This window comes from Mchenga conophoros, linkage group LG1 (assembly GCF_057382185.1).
Source record: "Mchenga conophoros isolate Kocher_MC1m ecotype Shallow Benthic linkage group LG1, M_conophoros_male_GT1.1, whole genome shotgun sequence".
Lineage (NCBI taxonomy): Eukaryota > Metazoa > Chordata > Actinopteri > Cichliformes > Cichlidae > Mchenga > Mchenga conophoros.
The window spans coordinates 32,724,767-32,739,564 of NC_140526.1; the positions used below are offsets into that span (position 1 = coordinate 32,724,767).

The 14,798-nt window shown below is 40.2% G+C and overlaps 1 long non-coding RNA gene across 1 annotated transcript; it reads left to right on the top strand.

The window, feature by feature from the left end:
* The first annotated feature begins 7,838 nt into the window (after positions 1 to 7,838).
* On the top strand, positions 7,839 to 14,220 carry LOC146583657 (uncharacterized). Its single transcript, XR_014892608.1, has 2 exons — positions 7,839 to 8,348; positions 12,006 to 14,220. It is a non-coding gene; the product is annotated as an uncharacterized LOC146583657 (long non-coding RNA).
* Positions 14,221 to 14,798: the final 578 nt, after the last annotated feature.

Sequence of the window (14,798 nt, forward strand, 5' to 3'; positions counted from 1 at the left end):
TAGTCTGGACAGAAATCTGTCCATAAATAAATTCATCTGGACTTTTCTGAGAAGTCGGCAATGAATCAAGCATAGGATATATAAACTGATTTTTCTGCAGAGCAAATAACTTTTCTCTCACCTTAATCAAAATAAAGTGTTTGAATATTATTTTCTGCTTTTTTGTAAAATACATTTGAACATTTATGGCTAACAACAACAATATTATTTTAGCATTAAAAATATAAAGAGCTTGCACATACTGACAGATTAACCATTACAGAAACCTAAAAAAATGATAATTCTGGTAATTACCAATACTGTTAATTTAGGTCAGCTGTGGCAGAAACCTTATAATGCTCTAATACATTTGTTAGGCATCGTAGCTATGATCTCACTTCCTGTTTGGTGGCTTTGCTCCGATTGGCTAATGATCCATCTGATAACATGAGACTAGGTCTGACAATCATCTGTCCCAATTCTAATTGAGATTGAGAGGGAAAAAGGCGACCTGTGAAAATGCTTAAACTTTTTAGAGCAGCAGCAGACATCACAGTTCACTTTGAATGTGTCTTAATCCAAGAAGCCAAATGTCATGTATGTGGTTCAAAAGTTTTTTGTGCAAAAACGCAGCTCTAGCTTGACCCATGGTGGCGCTAGAACGCTCTGGGCACAGACGTGACACTGGATGCAGTTTTCTTCTTCTCCAGTGAAAGAAGAAACAGATGATGCACTGTGAGAAACGCTAGAAAATAACTGGATTTCTAAAGCTTTACACGTGTGAAACAATTCATATAGGCCTCATGAATTGAAACCTGGCTGTGTTAAGCATTGTTTACTTGTACACAATGTTGCCAGTGCAGCATGGAGTGCCTTAGAACAAATATGGAACGGTGTGTTCATTCACATAAACAACAGTATCTTTTTCTGCCGCCTTGTTCTTTTTTTTTCCATTTCATTTCCAGGATCTAAAAATGGCACACACACACACAAACACACACACACACACACACAATGCAGCCTGCTATTTTTAGAACCCTGGAAAGGAACAAGATGGTTGCAGAGAAGCTGAAGTGTATGCACAGACTCCTATAAATACAAGCACAACACATGGGGGGATTTGCAGCTGCACATTTGCTGCCCTTTGGATTCAGCACCACTGAGGACAAATGAGCTGCTGCATTGCTAATGGATGTTGTTTATTGTTAGCCCCCTCACCCACCCCCCAGCCTGTGCAGACGAACTCATTCTCCTCTGTGTTTTGGAATGTTTCTCAATGAATAATTGACTGGAGTGGTATTTTTGACCATCCCTGTCTTGGGTGCTGTATATAAATAGTTCATGTGCAGCAAAGCGTGCGTGTATTTATCAGGGGCGTCAGGCCTGGGAGTAGGAGCCCTGTTATGTAATAGGCATGTGAGTTGGCACACCACAGAGACGCTGCATTGAATGGGTGTGTGTGATGCTCTGTTCCCATTGAGTGTTTTCAGAGTGATAGTATACTCACTGGGAGTCCTTTGTCAAGTTTGCTGCAGCTGAGGCAGCTAATTTTGTTACTGCGATTGGTAAACATGAACTTGCATGCACCATGGCCTTTAAATAATGCACTTTGTTTGATGCATACGTTTATGCATTATAAATCAGCTGTAGCTCACTTATCCATGTTAGGTATTGATTTGGCCTTTTCACAGTATCGACACTGACCTTGTAAGTGTAATATCATGCAGCTGCTGTTGTTTTTTTTAATAGTGGGGACGGAGATATATATTTTGTGCAACACTGTGTTGCATTTCTACTGATGCAAATTTGAAAATTAACATTCAGAATAATTTTTGCAACTCTCTGTTTATATTCTGCCAAAATTGTCTGCTATATAGATGTAAAAAGACACTTGAGGTTGAGAAACAGTGGAACAAATGGCCAATGTTCTAAGATTCTAATTTGTTCTCATGCAAAACTTTTTGATGCCACGCTGAAATTTGTTATCACAGCTGATGGTATGTAGTTATATTTAGCTCGCTACTGCTGAATATAGTAACAGTGAATGGATGTTGCTGTAAGATATTACATAATAATAGTGAGTTTCCTACATGGACATGAAAGGAGATGACTGTTTTAAAGGCACAGTGATAACGAGAGGAAGGAGATTTCAACACGCGAGGAAGAATGCTGTTTTATTTGAACGTCTTCTCTGTAGCTGTTGTCCAGTGTGTGAACTGATTTCCAACAAAGTCTGTAGATACGGTCATTTTTATTTTATATATTCAACATTTAAAATAGTTTTTAAAAAATATAATAGAACCACACAACTGGATTATAAAAATACCAATAAATACGTACATTACATTCACATAAAAGTGAATGGGCAAAGTTTGCTTTGGTACACTATGCACATAGAGTCCACACATCATAGTACACACCATTGACCTTTTATTTCACAAAAAACTCCAAACATCAGTTGTGAGTCTGCTTACAGACAGAGGAATGGTTTATTTGAAGAGTTTCAGCCAGGATTTAGAGTGCATCATGACACTTCTTATGGCCTCTTGATGATGGACTCATCTTTGTGCTTCTCCTTCTAGACCTCAGTGCAGGATTTAATACAGGGAATAGCAGAATTTTTCTCCAGAGACTGCAAAGACTATTAAAATGTATTAAAATGTCCTTCATTGGTTTGAGTTGTATTTATCTTATATATTTCAATTTGTCCTTGAAAATGAGGAATGTCTCTAACACAATTAGAGATAAAGTATCTGAATTTCAGGAACGGGACCCCGCCTCTAAACACGTTACTTCCGGTTCTTATCTATATATGTTCCCTCAGTTCTACAAGCTGTTCATTCTTGTTTACGTCCCCCACCCTCCCTCCCCTTTTCAATTCTTTCACTTCTTCACTTCTATTTAGTACATGGGGATCTGCCAGGCCCAGGAGCTGCTTTCAGTCCCCTTCGAGGCCTTCCTCAAACCGCAGCTCAATTCATTTCTAAGCCATTCACCTGTATCTACTAAAACGCTGTCAACTGATTCCCTCATTCGATATGCATACATTTCCATTATCCCTTTTATTGGAATGGCCATTATTCCAGGGTGTACCATGCCCTTTGCTGAATGATACCTGGTTCAAGCCCTCGCCATGAACCTGATGTGAATAAGTGGTTAATAAAATGCATGGATGGATGCATACATTTCCTTTGCTATGCAGATGACAAACAGCTATATTTATCCATGAACCAGATGACCCTGGACAGGTCGCCAGTCTCTCGTAGGGTTAACACATAGACAGAGACAACCAATCGCACTCACATCCACAGGCAATTTAGTGTTTCCAGTTAACCTATCCCCACTAACTGTACGTCTTTGCTATTGTCAGATAATTCCCTGAAAAGCATTCATCTAAAATGCAGCAGCAAGAGTCCTGACAAAGACCAGAAAAAGAGCTCATATTTCCTGTATTAGCTTCTCTTCACGAGCTTTCTGTAAAATCCTAATTGATTGTAAAATCCTTCTTCCCACATACAATTCCTGAAATATCAGGCCACATCATATATAAAAACTTCATAGAATCATATTATCCCAGTAGAGCACTTTATTCTCAGACTGCAAGCTTACTCGAGGTTTTCAGAGATTTTGAAAGTAGAATAGGGGGACAACCATCCATCCATCTATCAGGCCCCTCTCTTGTGCAACCAACTCTCAGTTTGGTTTCAAGATGAGAAAACCTCCGCTATTTTTAGATTGAGCTTAAAATTTTCCTTCTTAATAAAGGTTATAATTAGGGCCAGATCAGGTAATCCTGTGTGCACCCTCAATTGATTGCAGCAGATGGCTGCCCCTCCATGAACCTGGTTCTTCTGGAGATTTCTTCTTGTTAAAAGGGAGTTTTTTCCCCATTGTTGCCAGAGCACTTTGGGAAGGGTTGTCATATGATAGTTGGGGCTTTCCTTGCTTTCTTTGTATAGTTGTATGGTCTTTACTTTACAAAATAAAGCACCTTGAGGCAACTGTTCTAGTGCCATACAAATAAATCTGAATTGAATTAAATTGCATCATAGGGCACTTTCCATGATGAATTGAGCAGATCTTCTCCATTTGTTTACATAATATAACCAAAAGTATTTACTCATCTGCCCTCACATGAATATGAACTTCAGTGACATCCCATTCTTAGTCTATAAGGTTTAATATGAGCGGGCAGGCGATGAGGGAAAGTAACAAAAAGTGTCCGGGTCGGAAAAAGGAGACAGGGAAGCAAAAGGGTTAAATTAAGGAGTTTTATTAACGTTTTTATTAATAACTCAACTAATAGAGACGGACAAGCCGCTATCACCATTTAAAGAAACAAACAAAAACTCAGGCATCGGTCAGTAAACTGAAAAGTAAGTAAAAAAAAGTTTAGTCACCAATCACTCCTCTCCACAGAGTGGGAGTAAACAATCACCGAACACAGCTCACTAGCTGCACCCACCAACATGGCTTGCTGATGGGAGTCAGCTGTCCAAAAGAAAAAGGTGGCACCTAGGGCAGGAGAGATGGTAGGACACGCCCACATAGGCAACTTCAGGAGAAGGCCCTGCTAGGTCCGTAACACCATTACTTCAGAAATGTATTTGTGAAGTCACACACAGATGTTGGATGGAGAAGGCATGGGTCAGAGTCTCTGCTAGTCTCTGATCGGGTTGAAGTCAGGCCAGTGAAGTTCTTCGGCATGAAACTCGCTCATCCATGTCTTTATGGACCTTGTTTTGCCATCCCAAAATTGTTACCACAAAGTTTGGAGCATAAAATTGACAAAATGTCCTGGCATGTTGAAGCATTACAAATACCAAGACATCCTTCATGGGCGCTGGTTAAGCTCAGTGCGTTGAGTGGGCGACCACATGCCATACGGCTGAGAGCAGCCCGCCCGGGTTTGAGTCGCACCCGCGGCCCTTTGCCTCATGTTTTCCCTCCCTCTCTGTCCCCACTTTGCTGTCCTCTCTCCACTGTGACTATCGAATAAAGATGAAAAAGGATAATGTTTTTAATAAAAAATGATAAAAATGTTTTTAAAAAAGACATTATTTGACTGGACCTAAGAGGCCGAGCCCAACTCCTAAAAAAACTACCTGACATCACCAGAGACTGTAAGCTGAACCTCCCACCCCTGTTTGTTTTGATACCATGGACAGCTCCTGAGAAACCTTGTCACAGTCTTTCCTTGGCATGCTGTTCCCCTACAGATCTATTCGTCGAGGTAGTCAAAAAAGGAGCAGAAAACAAGTGTTTTATTTAAATCACAATTAACGCAAAATAATTTACACTGAGCTATTTTCTGTCTTCTCTCTCAGAAGAGATTTCTGCAACTGTTTTTCAGATTATACTTTAGGTTTTGGATTTAACATCCTGAACTTTTTGTCTGTTCTGTTACACTAATAGCTTAGTCCCATTGCCACTGTGCCAGAGCTAGCTCTGTGTATTTTGTGATGTGAGAACTGAATATAACTGAATTTGGACTGTGTTAAGCAACTTTATTGTGTTACATTTTTTTTAACAAAACTATATCTAGGTTGGGCAACTATCTGGAAAGGTATGAGATTTTTTTTTTTTTTTTTTTTTTTTTTTTTACCTGTTTACTGAAACATATTCCAATTATAGTTATATAGTGAACATGGACAGAATGTGTAAGATCAGCTATCATTTGAAGGTATCCACATTCAAATTTGATGAAGTGTTTAGGAGTTCCTGCTTCTTAACGTGTGCCACCCTCTTTTTAAAGGGAGCCAAAGTAATTGGACAGTTGACTCAAAGGCTATTTTATGGGCAGGTGTGAGCAATTCCTTCGTTATGTCATTATCAGTTAAGCAGTTAAAGGCGTGGAGTTTATCTGAGGTGTGGTGAACTCATCAATGCAAAAAGACCTGAATGTCCATGGAAGACAACAGTGGTGGATAATTGTAGAATCATTTCCATGGTGAAGAGAACCCCTTTCACAACAGCCAACCAAGTGAACAACACTCTCACGGAGGTAGGCCCATAAATATCCAAGTGTACCATAAAGAGAAGACTGGTTGAGTTCAATGCAAGGTACAAACCACTCATAAGCCTCAAGAATAGAAAGTCTAGTCTAGACTTTACTTAAAAAAATGATGTGACACAGGACGGAAGCAGCTGAATGAATTCTGAGGTGTTCAGAGACATACTGTCTGCTCAAATCCAGCTAAACGCAGTCAAATTGATTGGGTGGTGTTTCATAATACAGCTGGACAATGATCCAGAACATACAGCCAAAGTAACCCAGGAGTTTATTAAAGCAAAGAAGTGGAATATTCTTTACTGGCCACCTGGTCTTAGCAGCTGAGTTTGCATTTTACTTGGTGAAGACTAAACTTCGGACAGAAAGGCCCACAAACAAACAGCAACTGAAAGTCGCTGCAGTAAAGGTCTGACAGAGCATTGAAAAGAAGGAAACCCAGTATCTGGTGATGTCCATGACTTAAGGACTTCAGGCTGTCATTGGCAGCAAAGGGTTTTCAACTAAGTATTAGAAATTAACATTTTCACTTATTTAATTTGTCCAATTACTTTTGAGCCTCTGAAATGAAGATAGTGTTTAAAAAATGCTTCATTTCCTCACATTTTTATACAGTCTTTTTGTTCAAGCCACTGAATTAAAGCTGAAAGTCTGTATGTCAACTGCATCTGAGTTGTTGCATTTAAAATTCAATGTGGTAATGTACAGAACCAAAATTAGAAAAAAAAGTTGTCTCTGTCCAAATATTTATGGACATAACTGTAGATGCCTTAGTTATGCAAAAAAGAAAAGCATTTTTGTTCCGATGCATCAAGTTTGCATATAATAAAATCCTACAGGTTGCAGCTTTAATGAATAACAAGGTGCTTCATTCATAAAGGGATAAATTGATAATCCAAAAAAACCCCTATAATTTGCTTAGGAGTGCCCCCCCCCCCCCCCCCCCCCCCCCCCCAAACTAGAGAAACCAGATCTCGCCCGCTTTTCTTTCCCGTGTTTATATTTTGCCTCTCATACAGTATAGTAAGCTACCTTGAGCAGAGAAACCCGCAGCGCCAGGCATGTTGAGTATGGGAGTTAAAAATAGCATCATCGGTCGGCCAAGCGCCGCTCCGTTACTACGCGTTTCAGCATTCTGCCCTGTGCAGTGAGAATCTGCAGGACTCAGACCGCGGCAGCAGGCTTGCACCGTGTGTGTGTGTGTGTGTGTGTGTGTGTGTGTGTGTGTAGTCCAGCTCCGCATGATCACACCGAGGGCCACTTGTAGTTGTGCTGAAAGGGTAAAACCAACCCACAGTCGTTTTAAGGACCTTTACCACCTTCACGGGCCTTGTGCTGTAAAATAAGAGCCGACAAGACACATCTGACGGCTGGTGTTGTCTCAAGTTGACCAACCGAGCTCATGTTTTAGGCAACTCACCGTTTTTATTGTCGTGCAGCAGGCTTTTACTCCCAGTGACACTACACAGAGCTCTGACATTACATTAGACCGTGGCCTTTCCGTATCACCCGCTGGTATTTTACATTTGCAGAGCTTCGCTGGTCTTTAGGCTCAACGTAGGCAATGGAGGCTCCTGCTTCCACCTTCAAAGTAGGAGATTCTCCACCTGACGTCAATGCCGAGTGACTGACGCAGCCCACAGGAGAAGGAAGTCTGCTTTATAACTAAATTTGTTATTGGCGTTAAACATAAAGCGGGCTGCATAAAAAAATGACCTCTTGTGCTAAAGCTAAAGCCTGGTTAGCGCGTTTTTAACCACATTATTTTATAGTCACATTTGATAGGCTGTGGGGCGTCCGCGCGTGTGTGTTGTGGATGGCGGGGCGCGCGGGGGGTTACAGGAACCGTGCTTCCAGCGGCAACACCATGAATTAATAAAAAATAAAATCAAAAGCCTATTTCTGCCTTCTTTCGCCATTCGGTTTAAATCAAATCGCATCCCCCCAGTGTCTTCTTTTTCTTTTCTTTCCTTTTTTCTCCACAGTGTATATTAGGGAAGACATGCGGGCGTGCTCGCGCGCGTGGCAGTGCAACAAGGAGGGAGAAGCGGGAGCTCGCGCCAGTTCTCAAACAGCCCGCACGCGCTCGAAATTCCTCCAAGGAACCTCTGCGAGCTTTTCTTTTTTCATCACGCGCGAGTTAAAAATAGAAACGGGGTTGGATCGTGATCCAGAAATAGATAGGGGGCATCACTCCTATAAAAGGCACACCATTCAAGAGTACAGTGAAGAAGCGGAAAGCCGGAGCACATTTTATGGTTAATAAAAAGAAGAAGAAGAAGAAAAGAGGCGTTTTATTTGGGGGGCCTCTTTTTACGCCACTTTTCGTATTTTTAAAGGAGGCTCCGCTGCTACAATGGTGAGTTGTAGGCTATATACTTTTCTGTACCTGCCTGATCTTTTTTTTCTCTGTTTTAAATGCTTTGCAAAAAAAAGAAAGCCGTTTGCTACAATGTTTCTATTCACAGTGCTGTAAAAGACGAGGGAACCACAAATGTTTGAAAAAACAAACAAACAAAAAACGCCGTGTCACGAGTGTTTTGTGTGGATTTCTGCTATTTTTGCCGCATGCTTGAAGGGATATCAAAGCAGTCCGCGTTTGCAGCTACGCGGGGATCACCCTCAGCTATGCTTAAAAAAGGGGGTGGATGTGTCTTTTTGTCGGTCTGCTCGAAATAATGTTGCCATTGTTGCTCTTATTAGCGGCACTTCGTGACGTTAATCTCAAGCCTTTCGCGGTAGACGAAGGCTGTTAGAGCGAGTGGGGAGCTGTCCCCGTGTTGGTGGTGCTGGAGTGTTTTAAGACTGGCTTTTGCTTCTTTTTACACTCTAGTTGTAGCTTGGTGCACTACGTTTTTCACAGTGGGCTTTTAGGGTGATTACTTCTCTCTGCTTGCTTTTTCCTCTTTTTTGTCTTTAATTGGTAGTGGAAAGCTCTATTATATTTTCGCTATTCTTTCTCCAACCCCCCATTCCCATTGCTTACGCTGCAGGGTGAGCAGCTCAAGCAGCAATCCGCCTCAGATACTCAAATATAGCGCAACCTTTACAATTTGATCCTTCTTTGCAGATTCCCCCCCTCTTCCGTGCACGATGAGTCTCGAGTCGTGACTGCTGAAAGTGAGTAAGGCGCGTGCTGCGTCAGTGGCGTCTGGCTTCGGTGCGCTCGAGACAGATGGGGGGAATCGTGACCGGCTGGGAGAGGCGTCCACGAATGAACGGCTGGACGGCCCAATGAAAACGAAGCGAGGGTAGGGCCCCTTGGTTCGGCAGCTGGAGGTCTGGAGCCAAATTAAGCGTTTGCAAATAAAGAAAACTTTATTATTAATGGGACTGAATGGGAGGGGGTATGATAGTGTTTTTTTCTTTTTCTTTTGCAGCATCACTGAAAGGGATCCACAAGTGGTGCAATCACATCACGACGTTTTCTCGCGCGCTTTCAGCTGATGTGATGGATTAAAAAAAAATATATATATATATATATTTAAATATAATTTTTTGGACTGGGTGTCACACTAATGTCCGTAGTGAACGTTGTTTGGGAGGGGGTGTTTCGGAGGCGGTGGGGTGAGGGGTGGTCATGAAAAACTGTCAGGTGCCTCGGCCTCCTGCTTAGGTGCTCCTTTCCTTTACGTCGCTATTGGTCGATGGCGACTCGTCCTGTCCAATCAGCTCGCTGCCATCCTCTGCTGCGTGTTAAAGTCTATAACGGCAATGAGATGCCGCCTCTCTTCGTCGCCGCTCTTTTTTAATAACAAGGATTCGCGCTGTTGCGAAGCTATGCCGATCCAGCGGATTCGAGCTCAATTTAGCTAGATACGTCTTCGCTGGGAAGTCATCTAAGCTCGTGATCATGTGCAAAAATCGCCCTAATGAGCAACGTTTCTTTTCTTCTCCATTTTTTTCTTTCTTTCTAAAATCTGAAAACACTTTGAGGATGAAGACCCCGAGGAATCGATGACTGGAGTTTTTTTTTTTCTTTTTCTTTCTTTCTTCTTTTTTCTGAAGCTGTTGCAGTTGTCCGTCACGAATCTTTTTGCGGTCTGGGCTTGCTGTGCATACATGAACCTGGGAAGCCCTTACCCCAAAAAGCATTTGTGGAGGATCCAAACATCGTTCGTGTTGTTGAGACTGAGAAGTCACATTGCTGCTGTCAGGCTCTGTGGTGTGTTGGAAGAATGAGATTTGGGATCACAAAGTGTACAAGTGTGACCCATGCTTTCAATACACACACACACACACACACACACACACACACACACACACACACACACACACACACACACACACACACAGTGATCAGTTGTAACAAGGTGTCTTTACACATTTCATTTAGATTTAATTTTTAAACACACGAATCTCTTGCACCTCTTGCTTTGATGCAGCACTGAGTGAACAGAGGGAAGGAAACGAAACAATCAGGAGTGCTGTCTTGCACCTCAGAACCCCTATCTAAACTCTCACACAGCATAATTATGCAGTTTTTTTTCTGTTGTGCTATAAATAAACAATTTATCCTCTACTAATATTTTTTTTTAAATTAATGATTTAGTTATTCTCCATAAACATTACATCTCCATCTGAATGCATTTCTTTCTTTCTTTCTTTCTTTCTTTCTTTCTTTCTTTCTTTCTTTCTTTCTTTCTTTCTTCTTATATTTGGAAAAGTTTGGAGCAATTCCAGTGAGCTCAAAATCTCTATCTTGATGTTTTCCAAAGCCATGTCTGACGCTCGTTTAAAAGACAGTTCCAGACAAACAAAAGTGGTCTAATCTAACAACACACAGACACACACATTTTTGTGTCTCCTTTAAACACTCTGAGTTTTGGTTAACGTGTGCAGCTTTGCCAAAACTTACTTGGAGTCCTGTGTTTAAGATAGCAAGATGAGATTTACAGTGTGAGTTACAGAGGCACCCCTTCCTATTAAGAACACATGCATTCTGCTTATTTATAAAAGAACTATCTTCTCAAAAAGAACGTGCTGGTGTGAAATACATTCACATGTCATTAGAAATAGAATTGTAAATAAACACGAAGGCTAGAAAAGCAGTTCTAAAGACTACAGAAAATGAGATAAGATCAAGCACATTCAGTATTGGTGCTGCTCTCTGTAGGACCTCAAATGAACCCTCAGTGTCATTAAAACACCTGCACCTTAAGTTTGGATGTTCCACGACATGAATGTACAGGAGGGGAAAAAAGGTCACAGCACACAAAGCAGTAAAACCTCATCCAACCTTATATGAGTTACTAAATTAAATTCAAATTCAAAAATTGCAGCCTGCGCTGTGAGGTATTACTCGGTGGGTTCCATAAAGACATAAAGAGAAACCCCCCACAAATAAGCATCTGGTATATAAACTGAAAACTGGACAGACACATGTCCAGATGAAGGAGGTAAAAATGAGCTCAAAATTCTGTGAGTAATGAATATATGAAAGAAAATTTTCAACATTTCTGCAGCTGGAAAAAGACACGTAAATCTGCCAACTTAAATAAAGTGTCTAGGGTTGTGAGGTGTGCGCATAGATGTCAAAGCGAAGATGTCCAGTGTGTGCTTCGTTTCTCATTTTATTTCTTTGTTGAATAGTTTGCTTGTTTAAAACATCTTTTCTCTATTCCTTGCTTATGGTTCTGTGAAATAAACTGGCTGCTGTAAACTGCATCACAGGGCACTTCCTGACCATTTCTTTTTCCACTCCCCTGTTTTGACTTCTGATGCATTTTCATTGTTAAAATTACAGCTTACTGGGCGTGGATATTCATACTAGTATCACCCTGTGTGCTTCTACTCCTTTATATCTGTATATATCTGTACATTTACCCCGTTACTCTTCACAAGCACCTGTACGCCATTGTGTCAATTCTGGCACAAAGAATGAAAGAAAATGTCTTTATTATGGCAATAATGTTGCCTCGGCATACTATTATTATTATTATTATTATTATTATTATCATTAATTCGCTTTTTGTCATTGTTCTTGGGTTTTTTTTTTTGCCTTTTGTACTCGCAGGTTTGTCACATCACACATTGGACAATGAGACACAGCAGCAGTGACCAAAGCACAATGAGGTCAGAAGGTGGAAGCACGTGAGGGAATCTGTAAAAGGGAAGTAAAGAGTAAAGTCTTTCATTTTATTTATTTTTTATTTTTTATTTTGCAAAATCAGCTGGTAATGTTCTCATGGTGTGAGGATGTAATCCTCACCTTCAACACGTACACAGACACACTCGCTGCGTTTATCTTGCATGCCCTTCTTTTTCATTCATCTTCTTCTTTTGTTCTCCGTCTGTTATTGTGGATCAAAACGCATTACGATCATTCCAAGAAGGAAACTGATTCGGCTTAAGCAAATTTTCTTTTACTCTTTTTTGTTAAATACTGGACTATTTAACAAAGGCACAAGGGGCACATTTAACGTGTTGACAATCAAATATTCATAATGTGTTTATGACATGCCAATACACAGTCCTGTGTAGGGTGCCTGTTTTTTCCAACCCACACTGCCGTGCATACACAGTCAGATCTCCACACATATGAGTGTTCAGATTATTGCACAATGTTATGATGATTGTGTGATTGTTCCATGATTTTTGGTAAACTTTTTAAATCTGCCTTAATCAGGATCGAATTCTGAGGTCACACACAGGCTGAAAGAAGCAGGAAGTGACCCCCCACGCCCCCCACCACCATGCCCTAAACCCCTCTCCCTTAGCTCCAGCATCTCATGAAGTCATGAGCTCCTGGTTTAGAAGAATATGTCCAACTCTCCCTATCAGCACCTCCTCTCCAGGACATCTCTTAAATCATCATAGCTCCGAAATATACACACACTGATTAGAAGGCAGTCTTTTGTCATTGTGTGTTGATGGAGGTTTGGGGAAAGGACAGGGACAAGGTAGAAATACTTAAAAGGGTCTTTTCAACAGTGAAGGACACTATACTAAAAAAAAAAAGCCTTTCACAAACCAAATAAATAATTTAAGGAAAACAGAGGGATTCTGAAATTTTATACTGGAAAATATACAAAAATGTAGATTAATGATGTGGTGTATGTGTGTTCCTCTCTTTTTCTACAGGGCTGTACTGCATGCGTCATTGCTGACATATGGGACCGCAAATGAGAAGCTGATTTGTAGTTTTAAATGTGTTAAACACGTCTGCGTCAAGCTCCACAGGAGATATCCCATGGAAATAATGTTTGTAAACGTATTAAGTGATGCCAGCTTTTTTGTTTTGCAGTGCTTTTCCTGCTTAGACGTAAAATCACTGTTAATTCACGACAGCGGGCAGAATGAAATTTTCGTTACGAGTTAATGTGCGTCTGTGCTGTAGTGCTGGCTTTTCAGACGTAAGAGTGGATGTCTGCATGCCTGGATTCGAGACACTGCCATTATGTGCAAACGTGCAGTGAAGAAAACGTGCAAAGTTTCCCACAGCATCCTGAGATTTATATGATTACTTTGTTGAGATTTTGCATATACACTGTTATGCAAATGTCACTAAATACTTGAAAGCTACACGCACGTGTTCTGCACCTACGTTTGTGTATCAGGCAGAAAGTCTTCAGATAAGCACAACAAGAATTACATAGAAACTATACAATTTTACAGTTTGCAGAGAAACTCACTTAGCATGGAGTAAGTTAAAATAAAAATAAGAGAAGTGAACTTTTCCAAAAAATATGTCAATAAATAGATACACTCCCTTGTAAAGGGTGCCCTAATAAATGCATTCAAATACGAGTTACCTTGAACATATAACATTTAACTCAGGTGTAGATTTTCTCCATGATAACAGACTTCTGTTTCCCTTAATGTAACAACAGGTAAGATAAGACACACATAGCATGTGAACAAACTGTATCCAGTTATTACTGAGGTGTGTGCGTGTGTGTGTTTTGCTATACAATCCTGTTTTCTTCTTCAAGATTCTTTGCTTTGCTATGTAATTCATTTCTTTTAAAATTAATATTACATTTCAGCTCAGTCTCTTTCTTTCTTGTTTTCTCTTTCAGGTGTTTAAAAAGTCAATGATATGTAAAACTTAAACAGATTTCCCAACTGTGATTTCATTTTCTCCTTTCCCCTTAATATACACCGAATTTCAATTTTGTGGTACATCATTAACTGTGTGTATTATTATCATTATTATTGTCTTTAAATAAAGTTATTTCAAGTCTCTATGCAACAACATGGATGATTAATAAAAGCCTTGAAAAATCCTGCATCGTGTGTCTTCATTAAGTTTGCATGTTTGATTTGAGGAGATACGTGTTGTAAAGAATTAGGTATTCACACATCAATGTGATTCTTTGCTGTAAAGACGCACATGGAACTACACAATAATAAAAGCCGGTAGATATGACGTATTGCAGTGTGTGTGTGTGTGTGTGTGTGTGTGTGTGTGTGTGTGTGTGTGCATGTGTAAGCTGAATCTGACAGACGTAAAGATTCAGAATAAAATCTATACTGATCTCCTGTAAAATCCTTGTAAAGAAAAAAAGGAAAATATAAAAGTTGATGAAAGAATGCGATGTTTGTGTGTTGTACAAAAACTAGTCAGTGTCTTAGAGTGCACGGACACAAATCTCATCATCTTGTCACACTTTTCTGTATCAAAAATAACAAACACAATGACATGTCTCTAAACATGTGGTGTTAAATTACTACGGTCCAGCACATTGCGTTATTAAAAGAAGTCTGTGTGCTTCTTATAAACATATTTTACTCATCAGGAGCTTAAAAAAAATAATGAAAGAAAAAAGTCAGATATATTTCTCGATTATTTATCAGCGCTGTAGGT